The sequence below is a fragment of the Miniopterus natalensis genome, chromosome 1 (assembly GCF_054644295.1).
Source record: "Miniopterus natalensis isolate mMinNat1 chromosome 1, mMinNat1.hap1, whole genome shotgun sequence".
In the NCBI taxonomy this organism is placed as follows: domain Eukaryota; kingdom Metazoa; phylum Chordata; class Mammalia; order Chiroptera; family Miniopteridae; genus Miniopterus; species Miniopterus natalensis.
The window spans coordinates 9,996,098-10,012,240 of NC_142081.1; the positions used below are offsets into that span (position 1 = coordinate 9,996,098).

The 16,143-nt window shown below is 46.9% G+C and overlaps 1 protein-coding gene across 2 annotated transcripts in view; it reads left to right on the top strand.

The window, feature by feature from the left end:
• The window catches only part of TTC7B (tetratricopeptide repeat domain 7B), a 186,373-nt gene that overhangs the window by 58,538 nt on the left and 111,692 nt on the right, over positions 1–16,143 (top strand). The gene's annotated exons all lie outside the window — the stretch shown is intronic.

The window sequence follows — 16,143 nt, forward strand, 5'->3', positions numbered from 1 at the left end:
GGGAGGGGGGCTTCTCTGTGAGTCTGAGTCAAAAGTATGGAGCACCAAGACCAGAGTGGGATCTGATGGGAGCTGTGCTGTATGCCGCCCTCCCGCCACGGGAAGGGTGCTGCACAGGCCTCCCCGCTGTGTTGGGGGAAAGGTAATGAACTGGGGACCCTGGCTCACAGGATCATCTTCCTCAGAGTGGCTGATCCGTTCAGAGAATCGGATTTGCCACGTCTCAGATGGTTTTTGTGGAAGTGAGTGTGGCTGTGAGTCCACCCAAGAACATTTGCTACTTGAGCTGCCTTTGAAGAGGGTTTATGAAAGAGCTGAGAGCCTGAATGTAAGGGATAGAGCTCTCTAATGCATTTCATGTTTGTTTGCCTTTCTGTGTTGCTCTTACGAGAAATGCCACGATTCTGTTCCAAATCTCTTCAGCTGTCCCTTGTTTTGACATTGTGCTGCAGGATAGATGTGCATGAAGAACAACAGTAGGTATCCGGGTCCTCCGTAGCTCTTGCGAGGCTGTGCATGGAGGCCCCCGAGGCCTGCTCCCTCCCTCTAGGACCGAGTCCCAGCCTTGGATAAATGGACAATGGAGTCGCTCCCTCTTCATTGTCACGAGCGTCAAACCTTGGGGCGCAGCTCGTGGAAGTGGGATTTCATCTTCCTGGTGGCCCAGAACCACATGTGTCCAATTTCCATTTGCTGGGAGCGAATGCTTATTTCCCAGATCCTATTAAACTTTGGACAAGGCCTGCTTTGCGCTAAGGGCCACTGGTCCAGATTGGCATAGTCCACAACAGACACCCCAAGGTTTGGAATGGCTCGGTGGCTTTGGCACAAAGATGTGCTCAACTTTGATCTCATCTGCCATTGATTGAGATCATCTGAGTGATGGTGCATGTTCCCTAAGCTGAGTTTTGCTGTTTTAAAAAGAGGGGGAAGGGAGGGAATGTGGAATTTTTTTCTAGTGCCCTGTTTCTTCTCCCTTCTCACAATAAATGGTGGTCATTCCAGAGGAACCCCCAACCATTGCTCTCCCTGCCTCTAACCTGTGAGCGTGTGTGGTTGATGCCAAGTCCACAGACAGGAGTGAATTCCCTGGGGCTCTCAGGGAGCCACACCAGTCCCTTCTATTGAAAATGCTGTGTGTTCGATTGATGGGGGGGCTGGATAACACACTTTCATCTTTGAAGACTGTTCACTGAGGAGGGAGAAAGAAGCAGGGCTATTGGGCTCTGACCTCCTGCCATGAAATGGTTGCGCACTGAAATCCAACTAAGAAAAATGGGGATGAGATGTTTGTTATTATCACCAGATGATGGATTACATGCCGGGAATTGCTTACTGGCTCATTACTCATTTTACCCAAGTTCAAGGAGATTCCCATTGATGTAGCCAAAGTCAAGGGACTGCTCAGCTTCGAAGCCTTTGCTCCTGTTTTCTTGGCCTCGCCCTCCTCTCTGTGCTGTAAAGACCAGGGGTGGCACTGGGTCAGCTGCTCGGCAGGGTCCTTGTGAGCTGCGGGGCTCCGAAGGCTGGGATTGTGCAGCAGTAACACGGGATTGCTTTTCAGGGAGATGGTGGAGGCCAGTTTCGAGACCACAAAATATGAATGGGAGGAGAGAAACCTGTGGGAGGTTTTGGATGAGCCAAGTGCCATCAGGGTTATTACTCAGGGGCCAAGGGCCACACCTGGGGGTCATTTGTCAGCGGACGCCTACAGGCAGCGTCCCTGGATCGAGTGGAGGCAGATGGAGGCAGCTGCTGTCCCTGAGCCCAATGCCTCACATAGTTCCATCTTCTGATGCGTTTGCTCCTTGCTTGTCTCACTCCTGTTTTGCTTTAAAAACGTGCACCTGGGAGAGCGTAATGGTCGGGGTCTGACAGGCTCAGGGATGGGGAAATGCACTGGACAAGACTTTTGCAATAAGAGACAGTTGGTAAAGCACACCGTTTTCTTAGAAATGCACACAAAGATACCCAGCTCTTTGGGTGTCGTCCCTAGGGACTTAATGAGTTGTAGTAAATACTTCTATTCTTTTATAATTCTCCATCTTTTTCAAGAGTGAGCACCAGACTGGTGACCTTGCATCTCCTTCAGAGAGAACCTGACCCCCGGACTGGTTCCTGGGTCCCTCCCAACCCTTAGACCCCACGGACACTTTTATGTGCCAAGGACTTTCCCTTCGTCGACCTTGCTCCTCAGGGCAGCACCTTGTCCATGTCCTCTGCGCCTGTGGGGTCGGCAGTGTAAGTAGCATCGCCCCTGTTGTGCACACAGTGACCTGCCTTCAGTCCTTTTAGCACCACACCGCCGCAGTCCTCTGTGTGGAGGGGCTTGGTTGGACCCCCAGACAGTGGCCTTGTCCAGCACCCTGCCCCTCTGAGGGAGCACTGGACCCTGGAGTGAGACCTGGCCAGGGGATGGTCCCAGCCTCCGCTGACTCGCTACATTTTCCCTCATGCCTCACCCACAGTGTGCCACAGATCCTGTTTCTTCTCCCCGCTCCAGCCCCTCTGCTCCCCGCTTTTCCTCCCCCTGCCTTTCCTTCCCCTCACCCCCAGCCCCCTTTCTGGTTGCCGTCCAGCCCCACTGTCAATGGGCGCAGTCTGACTGGGAGCATGCTCACGTTTGCTTCACAGCTATGTCTCTTGTCCCTCCGGGTGGCAGCGGCAGGCCTGTTAGGGATGAAAATCCTGCTCAGGCTCTGCGGAGGGTGAAACCAGAGAGCCGCAGCCTCCGAGGACCAGGCTGCTGCCCCTGAGGGCTCTCGAATCGCCTCACCCATGTCAGGCACTGGGCTGAGGGGCAGCCAGGGCCCTGGAGCCAGAGGGCCCTTCTCCCCGCTGGGTATCAGTTTTCTTTATCTGTAAAATGGGTCTAACCCCACCTACCTCGAGAGCCGTGGTGATGCGCAAATGAAGCACCAGTGGAAACACTGGGAAGTGCCAGGCAGCCGGCAGTGGTAAATGGTAACCTCCCGCGATGGCAGCGCCTGGCTGAGCCTGCAGCGGGACGTGGGCTGCGTGAGGCCAGGCTCCGGCTGAAGTGGGCGTTCGTGAAGCAGGCAGCCGCCACTCAATTGACTGCTGAGCCGCACTCCACCAGGGTTTTCAAGGGGCTGCGCTTACGGTTACGGAGACGGCTGGTTTACGCGAGCCCTGCTGAAGGCACCACAGTTAGCTCGGGCAACACCTGATGACAGCATTCCTGAGGAGGAGGTGGGCTGACTGCGCTGACACAGTAGCATTGACTGTTCTTTGGGCAGAAGAAGAGCCTCAGGGTGGAGAAATGAAATAGGAGAAGAGAAATGTCACACACACACACCCCTTGAGTCCTTGCAGCCAGATTTGCAGAGAAGCTTGGGTCTGGGATGCCACTTATGTCCTGCAAGCCTTGGTCTCAGTGTCACTTCCTCCGGAGGCCTGGTCCAAGCACCCATCTAAGCAGGTGCCCTTTGTTACTTGCTCTCCTGGCACCTACCCATTTCCCAGCACTTATTACGGGTTATAACTATATACACTGGCTTACCGGTTTATGATGTCTCCCTCACCAGGCTGGACCCTCCCTGAGGACCTGGGTCATGTTCCTTAAGCTCGCCAGCAGAAGCTGGGCTGGGGAAAGGGAGGAGCGATGAAACAGGAGGAAGCGGTGGCATTGCATGTCGGTCACTTCCAAGAAATGCTGTTTCCTTTTCCATTTCCTCTTCTAAAGTAGAGTTGCTGCTGGAAAGGTGCTGGAAGACTAAATACCAGGTCAAGGAGGAGAGAACTTATTTTTCAGATGTGGAGAAGCCACTGGAGCACAGGCTGGGTCTCAGGAGGGCAAGAGCAGGGTAGTTCTTTCGGCAGGAGTCCAGTGCCAGCAGGGTCACCTTCACCATTTCAGTTGGACGGGGCTCATTTTGCTTGGTTTTTGGCTGGAGGCGACATTCTGAGCTGAGCATTGACTAAGAGGAAGATGGACGATAGGGGACAGGGAGGGACAAGGAGGGAGGCTGTGTAAGGGGACTCCCTCCTTTACTGCCGCAGCTTCAGAAGGAAGCTTATAGAACAGTGTGAGCCTTGCAGCCTGGCCAGCCTGGGCCACCTTGGTGGTGCCACATGTCACTCATGTTACATGTTTGGAAGACTTTTTTTTTAATAGTTTTTTTTTTAATTGATTTCAGAGAGAGAGATAAAAACATCAATGATGAGAGAGAATCATCAATCAGCTGCCTCCTGCATGCCCCCTACTGGGGACTGAACCCACAACCTGGGCATGTGCCCTGACCTAAAACTGAACCACTGAGCCACACTGGCTGGGCTAGAAGACTTTTGAGCAATGTAGCTTAATGTGCTAAGCACTTCACATGAATCATTTCACTACTAAGGAAAATTTTCGTGATAGCTGAAAATCCTGGAGCTCAGATGTGTGAGCGCACATTTGTACTAGTTACTGCCCTTTATAAATGAGGAATGCGATCCAGAGAAATCAATGTCAGTCCGTAGTCATTCAATAAATTTTTATCAAGAACCTCACTAGGTTACTTCTAGTGCCAAACACTGTTCTAAGTGAACAAGTCCGGCCTAGTCACTGCTTTTGTGGAGTTTACACTTTGGTTGGGGAAACAGTCAGTAAACACGGCAATATGACTTACTCAGGGTCACACAGTGGTCGGTGGCAGAGCTGGGACCTGCATGTCCTCGGACACCCAGTCCAGGTTTCTCACCTCTCGGACCATGTTGCCCACCTGAGCAGCACAGCGCGAAGGAGTACATTACACTTAGAAAATAAGGACTTTTAAAAGCCAGTCTAGATGTAATTATTTATGTAACAAAAAGTGTCAGCCCGTTTCCTCTGTTGTGTTTAAATGTATACTAGGTCTGGCTCACCCCTTAATGCCATCAAACTTTAGTATGGAAACAAAGGGATCTTTGTCAATTTTAATTTCGAAACTCCAAGACCACTTTCGGTGATGGATTGTGGGGCCAGGTCATTGTTTTCAGTATACTTCCTAAGGGCTAGTCCTTAGTGAGTGTTGAATCCTGTGCCATCTGGAAGCTTTGTTCAGCAGGACAGGTGCATCCATGTTGATTTGTCCTTGGCTTCAGCAGAACTGGGAGGTGATTCTAGGCTCCCAAAGTGCAGGGGGTGGGGTGGGGTGGGGATGACATCTGTATGCTCCATTGTGTGCGCCCCACCTGAAGTTTAGTTTCCTTTATTAGCAGATATTTGACCCCCTTTACTCACTTCGCCTGGTCTCTACCCCTCCCCAGGGTCATTTTTAATATAAGCAGTGTTGCCTAGTAACATAATTGACATTTTATCTTTATTAGGTTTCCAGGGAAACAGAATTGGAAAGTTAACCTAAGGTCAAATTCTCAAGCAGAGGAGGAAAGGAATTTGTTAACCCTTTGTCCACATTGTATTTTTTCCTTACCTAACTTGTTTACTGTCTCTCATCCCTGGGATGTCAGTCCCTTTGTGGTGGGAATTTTGTCTGTTGTGCTCGGGGAGGAATCTGTCTTGAGCAGTGTCTGGTATATAGCTGTGAGAATGAATGAACTTCTCATTTCCAGCCGAGGCGGCTGTGGCTCACCGGTGCCTAGCAGTTGTGTTTCTTTAAAGTGAGTTAATGCAATGTACATTTATTGAAAGCTGGGTGTATTTATTGAGCACTGTGCTAGGTAGGCCCTGGGAAATGTAAGGATGGACAGAACCACTGGACCGGCTTCATGGAACCTACTGCTTTGATGACCGTATCTTGGTGGGAAAGAGGGAGATACTCACTGGCCGTCTGGGCCTTCCTGCACGTGACGTCCTGTTAAAAGAGGTGAAGTGGGCCAGGCGTCAAATGATTTCCCCGATCTCAGGACGAAATAACATAGCTCAGTTGGTTGAGCCTCATCCCGTGCACCAAAAGGCTGCTGGTTCGATTCCTGGTCAGGGTACACGCCCAGGTTGTGGGCTCGATCCCCAGTAGCAGGCGTGCAAGAGGCAGCAAATCAGTGTCCCTCCCCCTCCCCCTCCTCTCCCTCTCCCTCCCCCTCCTCTCCCTCTCCCTCTCCTTCCTCCTCTCCCCCTCCCCCTCCCCCTCTCCCTCTCCTTCCCCTTCTCTCTCAAATTATTAAAAATATATTTTAAAAAAAAAGAAATAATACATTTTCTGGGAAGGTCATAGGGACCTCTGTTTTCTGCCCTATCTCTGAGTTTGAGGGGTATTTACAGTGATGGTGGCTTTATTATAAGAAACTCCTTCAGCAGGCCCCGGCAGACTCTCATTTCTGGAAGCTCCTAGCGTGGCAACATTTTGGTGCTGTAGGCTTCCTTACGTCAGCCTACCTTGCATGCACGTCTGGACGGGATTCCAGAGCTCCCACAGCAGGGAAGAGAATTATCGTCTTCTGTGGTTTAGTTGTTTGAGAACATTTGCTCCCAGAGCCTCCTAGACCCACATTTTTATAAAATATGTGGCTCTTCGAGTTGAACCCTCACGGGCTGAGTGAAGCTGGACCCAGAGACACAGGAGTGTTTTAGCTGGCCTCTGTAGGCGACCCCTCAAGGGCAGACCATAGAAGTGATGCATGTGTGTTGGGAAAGAGGAATTCACATCCTGTCTGGCCAGAAGGAAGCCAGATTTCACCCTTTCTGACTGTGGGGAGCTTTCTTGGTAATTCGGTGACGTCTGTGCCGCAGAGCAGGTCCTGCTGTATCTGCTGGGAAGGAGTGTGGGAAAGCACCCCGATCTGGCTTGTGGTTAACCTGCCTCTTCCCTCCCCTGGTTTAGGTGTCAAACGCATTAATATTTTACACGAGGGCAGGGTGGGGGTGGAGGCCCCAGCTCTTTTCAAGGGATACTTCCTACCTATTTCTTTTAAAATCATTGTTTTTCTCTCCATTTTTTCCCCCAGAGGTATTTTTAGTTGACTCTTAGAGAGAGATTGAGCTAAAGCCCAGAAAATGACTGAGACATCTTTGGAGAATTTCTGACTTTTTTTAGGAAACACTAGAACCTTCTGTTGAAAATGAGGGGGGCTGTAACTTTTCCTACAAATACCTGCCATTATATTTGTGTGGCAGTGTCTGCCATAGATCTGCACACCAATAAGGAAATCTACGATAAAATTGTATGTTCTCGTAGGAAAATCCTGCATTAAATGATAAGATTTTTAAAAAATAATGAATTATTTCTTCCGATTGTTGTTTGGTTCCCCACCTTCCCCTCTACCCTAGGCGTGAACCCTGCCGCCTTGTTCTCAGGTGGCTTTGGCGGCCACTTCCTAGGCCCGGCACATGCACACGGTACCTTCCTCCGCCGTCCTCACTCTGCTGCCAGGTGCTTGGCTGGCGGCCGTGGTGGCTGGTCTTCCTTTGAATCGGGCGGGTCAGCAGCAGCAGCAGCCATCTCTGCATGTTGGAGACAAGCAGCTAAAATATCAGGAAGAATCCAGTGTTGTGTTTTTTCCAAAAAATACCCAGAAAATCTCATTAGCCAGACTCGGTAAAATCTCTGAATTACAGATTTTATTTTTTTTAAGATGCAGTTTTATTGCTTCTCAAGTACATTTTGAGCTGGTTAAGAAAAAGAAATACTGCCTAAGAAAAAGAAATACTCGATTCTGTGAATGTTTGTTGAGAGTCTGCTGGGGCCAGTCACTAGGGCAGGCTCCGGAGGTTTGAGATGGATATAGATGTCCTTTGAGCTCCATGAAGGACGGGATGGGGGTGGGGAGGAAGCTACTTGCCTGGGTGAATTCATCAAGGTTTTCAGAAGAATTGACACTTGCCCTTGATCTGTGAGGAGGGTTGAGATCCACCATATGACTGGTCAGATTTCCCCGTGTTAGGGAGGACTGGGGAGGGAACAGGGGAGGCAGTCGTGGTTGAATGCTAGGCCTCCCAGACCAGATACACTTTATAAGCTCTTGAGAGTGTTGTCTAGTGGTCAAAGAGCACGGACTCTGGGGCCAGCTGCCTCGGTTGGAATCCTCCCTCTTATATTTACTGTGACCTCGGCAAGTAATGTAGCCTCTCTGTGTTTCAGTTTTCTCACTTGTAAGCGGGGCATAAGAACAGAACCTACTTCACGGTGTTGTTAGTGGATTAGGTGACTTAGTAACGATAGCGTGTGCGGACTGCATCGGGCACATAGTAAGCACTCTGCATGGGCAAGACAAATAAGTCAGCAAAACCCTACGGAGCAGAGGGCTCGTCGGCTCCTTGGACGGAAGGGTAAGAATTGGCAGCTGACATCTGGGAAGGTGGTAACAGTGGCAGCATAGTTTTGGGTTTTCTCATATATCCACATAGAAAAGACACAGAAACCACATAGGAAAACCAAAGCCCATGGACAACATTTGCGGCAAAACTAGATAACAGTATACTCATGAATCCCCAAGGACACGCTGATGGGGACAGATTACCAACAGCCGCAGAGCAGCATGTAACCTGCATGTGTGTGGGTGAGAGCGGAAGGGAGCAGTGGGCATCTGATGGACCGGGGAGCAGGAGACCCTAACAGCCAGCAGGTATTTATCGGAGTGCTCCTCTGGCCAGTTTGAGAGCAGCAGCTGAAATGGGAGAGTTTTGCCAAGGACGGTCTGTGGGGCGGGAGCAGTCTGGCCCTTCTGACCCAGTAGGGCTCTACTGGGACTGGGCCCCACGATGAGGCAGAACTGCTGAGAGTGGAATGAAAATGGACCAAGAAGTGACAAAAGAACGAATAGGTAGAGCTAAAGGTGGGGAAAAGGAAGACAGCTAGGAATTAGCAGAAAGCAAGCGGCTATATGTATTTTTTAGCAGCTTTATTCGGGTATAATTTGTATATAAAAAAATTCACATGTTGTAAATCTGCAGTTTGTTTTTAATAAATTTGTACAGCAGCACAATCATCTGTACAATTCAGCTTTAGAACATTTCCGTCACCCTAAGGAGTTCTTCAAGCCTGTTTGCAATCTGTCCCCACTCCCACCTCCAGCCCCAGGCAACCACTGATCTGTTATTTGTCTCTGTACATTGGCCTTTTCTAGAAATTTTACATAAGTGGAATCATAGAATATGTAGCCCTTTGTTTCTTGCGTCTTCAACTTAGTATAATGTTTTCGAGGCTCACCCACGTGGTGGCATGTATAGGTCCTTCCTTTTTATCATTGAATAGTGATTCCATTGTGTGGTTGTGCTCTGTTTTCTTTGCCCACTCGCCAATCCACGAACATTTGGATTGTTTCTACTTTTGGGCTATTATGAGTAACTCTGCTATGAACATTTGCATACACATTTTTCCTCAGACATACGCTTTCATTTCTTTTGGATAGCTTCATAGGCATGGAGTGGATGGGTCATATGATAAATTCATGTTTAGCTTTTTAAGAAACTGCCAAACTATGTTTTCCAAAGTGGCTGTGCCACTTTACGTTTTCACCAGCGAGTTCCAGTTCCTTCCATTCTCGTCAACACTTGGTGCTGCCAGCTTTTAAATTAGAGCTGGTCTAGTGGGTTCGTGGCTTTGATTTCCATTTCCCTAATGAGTAATGATGTTCAGCAGCTTTTCCTGTGCCTGTTAGCTATTCTTATGTCTTCTGTGGTGCAACATCTGTTCGGATATTTTGCCCTGTTCTCGGTTGGCTTGTCATAATCAAGATGCAAGTCCTTTATCAGATACAGCATTTGCAGATATTTTCTGCCAGTCTGTGGCTTGTAGTTGTGTTTTAATGATGTCATTTAAAGAGGAAAAGTTAATGAAATCCAATTTTTCAGTTTTTCTTCTATGGATTATCTTTTTGGTGTCATACTAAGACGTTTTTAGCCGATCCAAGACCACCAAGATTTTCTCCTGTGTTCTGTTCCACAAGTTTTATTGTTTTAACTTCTCCATATAGGTCTTTCAGAGTTAATATGTGTGTGCGATATGCGATAAGAATCTGAGTTACTCGTTTTTGCACCTAAATATCCAGCTGTCTAAGCACCCTTTGTTGCAGCGTCTTCTCCTTTCCTATTAAATTGCCTTGGCAAATTAGCAAAAAAACTAATTGAATATAAATGTAAAGGTTTATTCCTGGAGTCTCTGTTTTGTTTCACTGATTTGTATTTCTATCCTTAAGCCACTACCATGCTGTCTTGAATATCTAGCTTTATAGCAGGTTTTAAAATATAGTGTAAGTCTTCCAACTTCATTCTTTTTCAAAATTATTTAGGCTGTTTTCAGTCCTTGACATTTTTATATACGTTTTAGAATCATCTTTCAGTTTCTACCAAAGAAGCTGCAGTGTTTTGGTAAGGACTGCAGTGAGTCTCCCGATCAATTTAGGGAGACTTGCCACATTGACAGTAGTGAATCTTCCGATCCAAGGTCCCTCCATTTATTTAGATCTTTAATTTCTCTAAAAAAGTTCAGTAGTTTTTATTGTACAGGTTTTGAATTTTTTTAAATTTATTACTGAGTATTTTATTTATTTTATACTATTATGAATGAAATTGTCTTCTTAATTCTATTTTCAGATTTTCCTTTGCTATTATATAGAAATACTGTTGATTTTTGTATATGGATGTTGTGACCTGCAACCTTGCTGAACTTAGTAATTGGTTCTTGTAATTTTAAAATAGATTACTTAGGATTTTTACATATGGGATTATGTCATCTGTGAATAAAGACAGTTTTACTTTCTCCTTTCTGAACATATCTTTTACTTCTGTTCATTGCCTCATTGCACTTTCTAGAACCTCTGATACAATATTGAATGCAAGTGGTGAGAGCAGACGTCTTTATCGCGTTCCTGCCCGATCCTAGGGAGAAAGCGTTCGGTCTTTCACCATTAAGCATCATGTTAGCTGTAGGTTTTTATAGATGCCTCTTGTCTCTAGTAATATTTGTTCACTTAAAGTCTCCTCGGATATTAATAGAGCCACTCCAGCTACTTGAGGTTACTGTTTACATAGTGTATCTTTTTTATTCTTTTGCTTTCAACCTCTTTGTGCCTTTGAATTAAAGCATCTCACACCTGTTATAGATAGCAAACAGTTGCATCTTACTTTTATCTATCCAGTAAAAAATGTCTGCCTTTTGATTAGAGTGTTTAATCCATTCACGTTTAATATAACTAATTTGATATTGGATTTGCATCTGTCATTTGCTTTCTTTTCTTTTTCATATGTCTGATGTCTTTTTTGATTCTTTGTCCTTCCCTATTACCCTCTTTTGTGTTAAAAAAAATACTTTTTAGTATTGCATTTTAATTACTGTGTTAATTTTTTACCTGTATTTTTTTGGAAAAATTTTATGGTGATTTCTCTATGAATTACAGTATACATCTTACATTGCCACCATATACTTCAGGTTAATTCTGACTTAATTTCAGTAAAATATACAGCTTGGCTCTAATATAGCTTCATTTCTTCCCTTCCCTGTGTTGTTAATGTCTATATGTTATAAAACACCACAATGCAGTACAATAATTATTCCTTTATACAATCTTATTTTTAATAGAAATTAAAAGAAATGATTTAAAAGTATATTTATACAATATTTTATATTTATCCACATATTTCCACTTCTGGTACACTTACTAATTTATTATTGTGGATTCAAATCACTCTGTTGTCATTTCCATGTAGCCTGAAGGATGTCTTTTAAATCTTTATATTGGGTATGTCTATAGCTATGAAGTCTCTCATTTTTGGTTTAGTTGAGAATGTCTTTATTTTGCCTTCTTTTTGGATGACAGTTTTACCATCTACAGAATCCTTGGTGATAGTTTTCTTTTTATTTCAGCACTTGGAGTACATCTTCCTCTGTGTCCTATTAGGCATCACTGTTAATCTTGTTGTTGTTCCCCTGTATGTGATTGTTTTCCGGTTGTTTCTTTCGAGATGTTTTCTCTGTCTTTCAGCACTTATATAATTTTGTGTCTCTTTTTCTTCAGTCTTTTCTCTCTGTTCTTTGGATTGGATAATTTTTATTCATTTACCTTTAAGTTCAGTGATTTTTCTGCTGTCTCAAAGGCTGCTGTTGAGCCCTTTTAGGGAGTTTTTTATTTGAGTTATACTTTTAACTCTAAAATCCCCATTTGCCTCATTTTTACAGTTTCTATTTCTCTGTTGAAATTCGCTATTTGCTTAGCCATTACCATCTTATTTTAATTTTTAAAGATAGTTTCCCATAATTCTTTGATCAGACTTCTAATAGCTTCTTTGAGGTCCTTGTCTTCTAAATTCAACATGTGGGCCCCTTCAGAGTGAGTTTGTGTTGACTGAATGTAGTCACACTGTCCTATATCTTTGTGTGTTTTATAACAGATACAGCACAGCCGTGAGTTTAAAAATAGAAGAGAATGCTGATGGCATATGCAGAAGATAAGTTTTTTAACTTTTCAGGAATCACAACGATGGCGGCATTATTAGTATTTCTGTTCTGAAATGTTTTATGTTGTATAGAGTAGAGAAAACGAATACTTATAGAATGCTCTGACTCTGTTAGCCCCTGTGTCCTTGAGAACCAAGATGCTTGGTATGGGACAGAGGCAAAATAGACTTAAGATAGGAGAAATCAAGGAAAACCTCTAGTCCTCAGTTTGAATGACTGACTTGGAAATATCAGTGTGAACTCATGAGGTATTTGTGTGTTTGTCTGTATATGTAAGTGTGGGGGCAGGTGTGTCTCTGTACACTTACAGGGTAGGGCAAATGTAGGTTTACAGTTGTGAGTACGCAAAACACAGTTTATTCTTGTATTATTATTTATTTATTATTGTATTATTTTCCTTGTGGACAACTGTAAACCTGCTTTTGCCCCACCCTGTATACACCCGTGTGTATATGTACACTTGTACGTGCGAGCGGGAGGAGCAGGAGGAGGGCGACGGGAGGGGAGGCCTCACCCCGTGACTGACTCTGCAGCAGTGAGCATCCCGAGCGCCTAGATTGTGATCTTGCAACATTTCCCAATAAAAGAAACCTCATTCCAGTTCTGGACAAGGAAATAAATAAGATGAGCCTGGAACATCTTTGCATACCAGACTGCAAGGAAGCTGTCAGAGATTTCTAGGGTCATGTGAAAAGAATTCAGGCCAAATATGGGACAGTTTGAATTTCAAGACGAGTAGAAATTGCAACAGACTCATCAACTGTGTTTCTATTTCGGTATGTAGCAAAGTAAATTAAAAGAACCAAACATTTATCCTGCCTTTACTATATGACTTAGAAAGCTATATATGAGATCAAAGAAAACACTTCCCTATAAGTGTTCAGCTAATAAGTGAAAATGCAGTGAAGAACTAGAATGTCATCGTTTTGTTAACTCCCAGTAAATTAACGTGTCTAACCACTGAGCAATCGGGCTGCTGACATCAAAAGAAGAGTGATACCCAGACTCGACGTGCCTCCTGATAGACGAGTACCCCCTTGGCAAAGTCTCGCAGAGGGACTGACCCCGAACTGGTCACTCCTCGAAATCCAACTGCCAGCTGCAAGAACTCCTGAGAATGGAGGAACGTAGTGAACTGGACCACGATAGTGCAGCTGTGCAGCCAGCGGGACACTCTCCAGATCCAACAGTTCAGATTCTTTAACAGAGAAAATCCAAGGAAAAGAAAGAGCTAGAAAGGGAACCTGTAGATTAGGAGAGATTTTAAAGATTCATCAAGTAAGAAAAAAAAATGTGGGCAAGACTAAACCGCAATGTAGGGATGCATATGGGAGTGACTGAGGCATCTGGAAGTGGAATGAAGCGACTGCTGGAAGCCAGGGTAGCAGTTACTTTTGGACGGAGGGAGGGGCCTGTTCATTGGGAGAGGGGGAGTGACAATGGTCTTCCCCCCCCCCCCCGTGGGTGGTAGTTATAAGGGTGTTTGCCTTATAATAATTCTCTAAGCAATATATTTGTGTGTGTCTTTTTATGGCTTTCCGTATCTGTATTTCATACAATAAAAAGGTTAAAAAAGAATGGAAGGGGGGACAGTAAAAGATGGGATAGAACAATGCCCCCGTGGGCAGGAGGGATCCCTGCACTGGGAATCAGGAGGTCAGGGTTCTGGTCCTGGCTCCTCCCCGCACTCACCGAGCCTTGGGCAGGCCTCTCCCTTCCCCACTCTGGGACTCAGTTTCCCTCTCTTCAGCTGAAGGTAACGAAGCCGAGCATGCTTCACTAGGTTGGTGGGAGAACCATCTGGAGTAATGGGCTGGGACATGGCCTGGAGCGAGAGTGTCGCCTCCGCAGGAGATGGTGATGATGATGGCTGACATGTACTGAGCAGTGGCTGTTACCCCTGTAACCCTCACAGCACCCTGGGAGCGGTGGGTGTGCAGCCGGGCCTTCTCCTTTCCTCACGCATGAGGGCCCCTGAGTCCTGAAGGGGCCAAACGCCTTAGGGCCTCTCTGATGAGAGAGTAAAATAGCTTTTAACTGTCTTGTCAGTGATTTATTAGTAAGTGTCAGCTCTTGGCGATGGCTTAGAGGGGCTTGAAAATAGCTCATTCCCCTGAACAAATTAAATATTCGCCCCCCGGATCACACTGGGCCGCCGATGTGCTCAGCAAAGCTTTGCCTCTGTAGGTGGCGCACGGGTGCCGTGGAGCTGCCGTCCGAGTGATTGCTGTGAATTTTCACTGGGAAGGGCCCCAGTGAATGAGGCAAGGACGAGAGAATTTAATTTAGAAGCTCGTCCTAAGGTCTTGCAGACAGACCCATTTCCGTATTGTCATTTTGTCGGCGTTAGCCCCTTGGTCTGTCTTACTTCCGAGTTCGGTCTCGGCTGCGTCTGTCACCCGCCCCCACTGGAAGGGCCGCGAATCCCGTCCCACGCAGAGGCTCCATCTCGCCCTCCTGCTCCGACTCCTCTTGCTTCTCTCCTGCCTCTGCGGTGCTTTGTTTTTGTCACGGGAGTCAGTCACAGTTTCCAGCTTGTTTGTGGGCTTTTCTGCGTGACAGGGATCAGCGTCAGCTTTCTGGGCCCTGGAACGAGATTGGGCCCGTGGCAGACACCAGCTCTCCTGTTTGCGGGCTGCGTGAAGGTCACGCACGTTACGTAACTCCTCTGAGCCTTTGCTTCCTCACGCATAAAGCTGCAGAAGGTACTAAGTGAATACTTGTTGATTGAGAAGAAAGCCTTGACATAGTATATAACAGAAAACAGTTCTGATTTGCACTATTTCCTGCTAAACCAAAGATACACAAACATACCAGTGGCTGGTTTGGGCTTCTGCCCGATTAGTGTTTATCTGTGGAGCGGAGAGCCAGATGGTAGGTGGTGGGAGGGAGCGATGGCTGGGCAGTGGGGCGTTTGCCGTGATTTTCAGCACGGCCGGGAGCTTTGCAGGTGTCCTGTTAACCAGGCATTGGGCATAGGCATAGTCCCATTTTACAGGTGAGGACACCACGTCCCTGCCCCTCTGTGCGTGCCTGGCACCCGGCGCGGTTTCCCTTCGCCGTGTTTCCACGCCTCATGGTCCACTCTCCCTTCCCCTTCTCATGGTCACGCTCGACCTTTCCCTTTTCTTCCTTTCTACCCCCAACTTGTTAGCCTTCGCCAGGCCCACGCACGTCACCTGGCGCCACTCACGAGAATGGGGAGAATCCCGGTGGCCCTGTGCCGCCGCAGGCCCAGCAGGAGCGCCCTGTTTCCCCCGAGCAACCCGGGCCGCTTTTGTTTGCCAGTTGCCCAGCAAAGCGCCTTCTTTCCTGGTGAGTGGACGTGGCCTGGTTCGGGGCAGGACGCCGTAGGCAGGCCCGGGCCCGAGCACCGCCCGGCGGTGGCTCCACTCCTGTCCCCTCCCGCCTCTCCTCACCCACGCCTGCTGCCTGCTTGGCTCCTGAAGCCATTTGGACCAGTCACCCCTACATTTAAACGTTTGTTTAGTTTTTTTAACTGAGTCCCTCGGGCTTTTTTCGTCAGCCTTTGAAATATTGTCGCCAGAGGTTGTTTGTTCCCGCAGTCCTGTTTTCTGCTGATTAGAGTGGGCGCGAGCATGTGCTCTTACCCTTACTTAGCTGTCAGCTCAGGGGTGGTACGTTTGGAAGGACTGTCCTCCCCTGACATCCCTTGTGCCTTTCTCCATCTCCACAGCCCAGCTGGTGGACGAACAGGAGAGTCAAAAAGTCCTTTTGCGTTTGTGACTGTGCCTCTCAGAGCTGACTAGTGTTTGAAGGCATGTTGGGAGCAGACCATCTCTACCCCCTG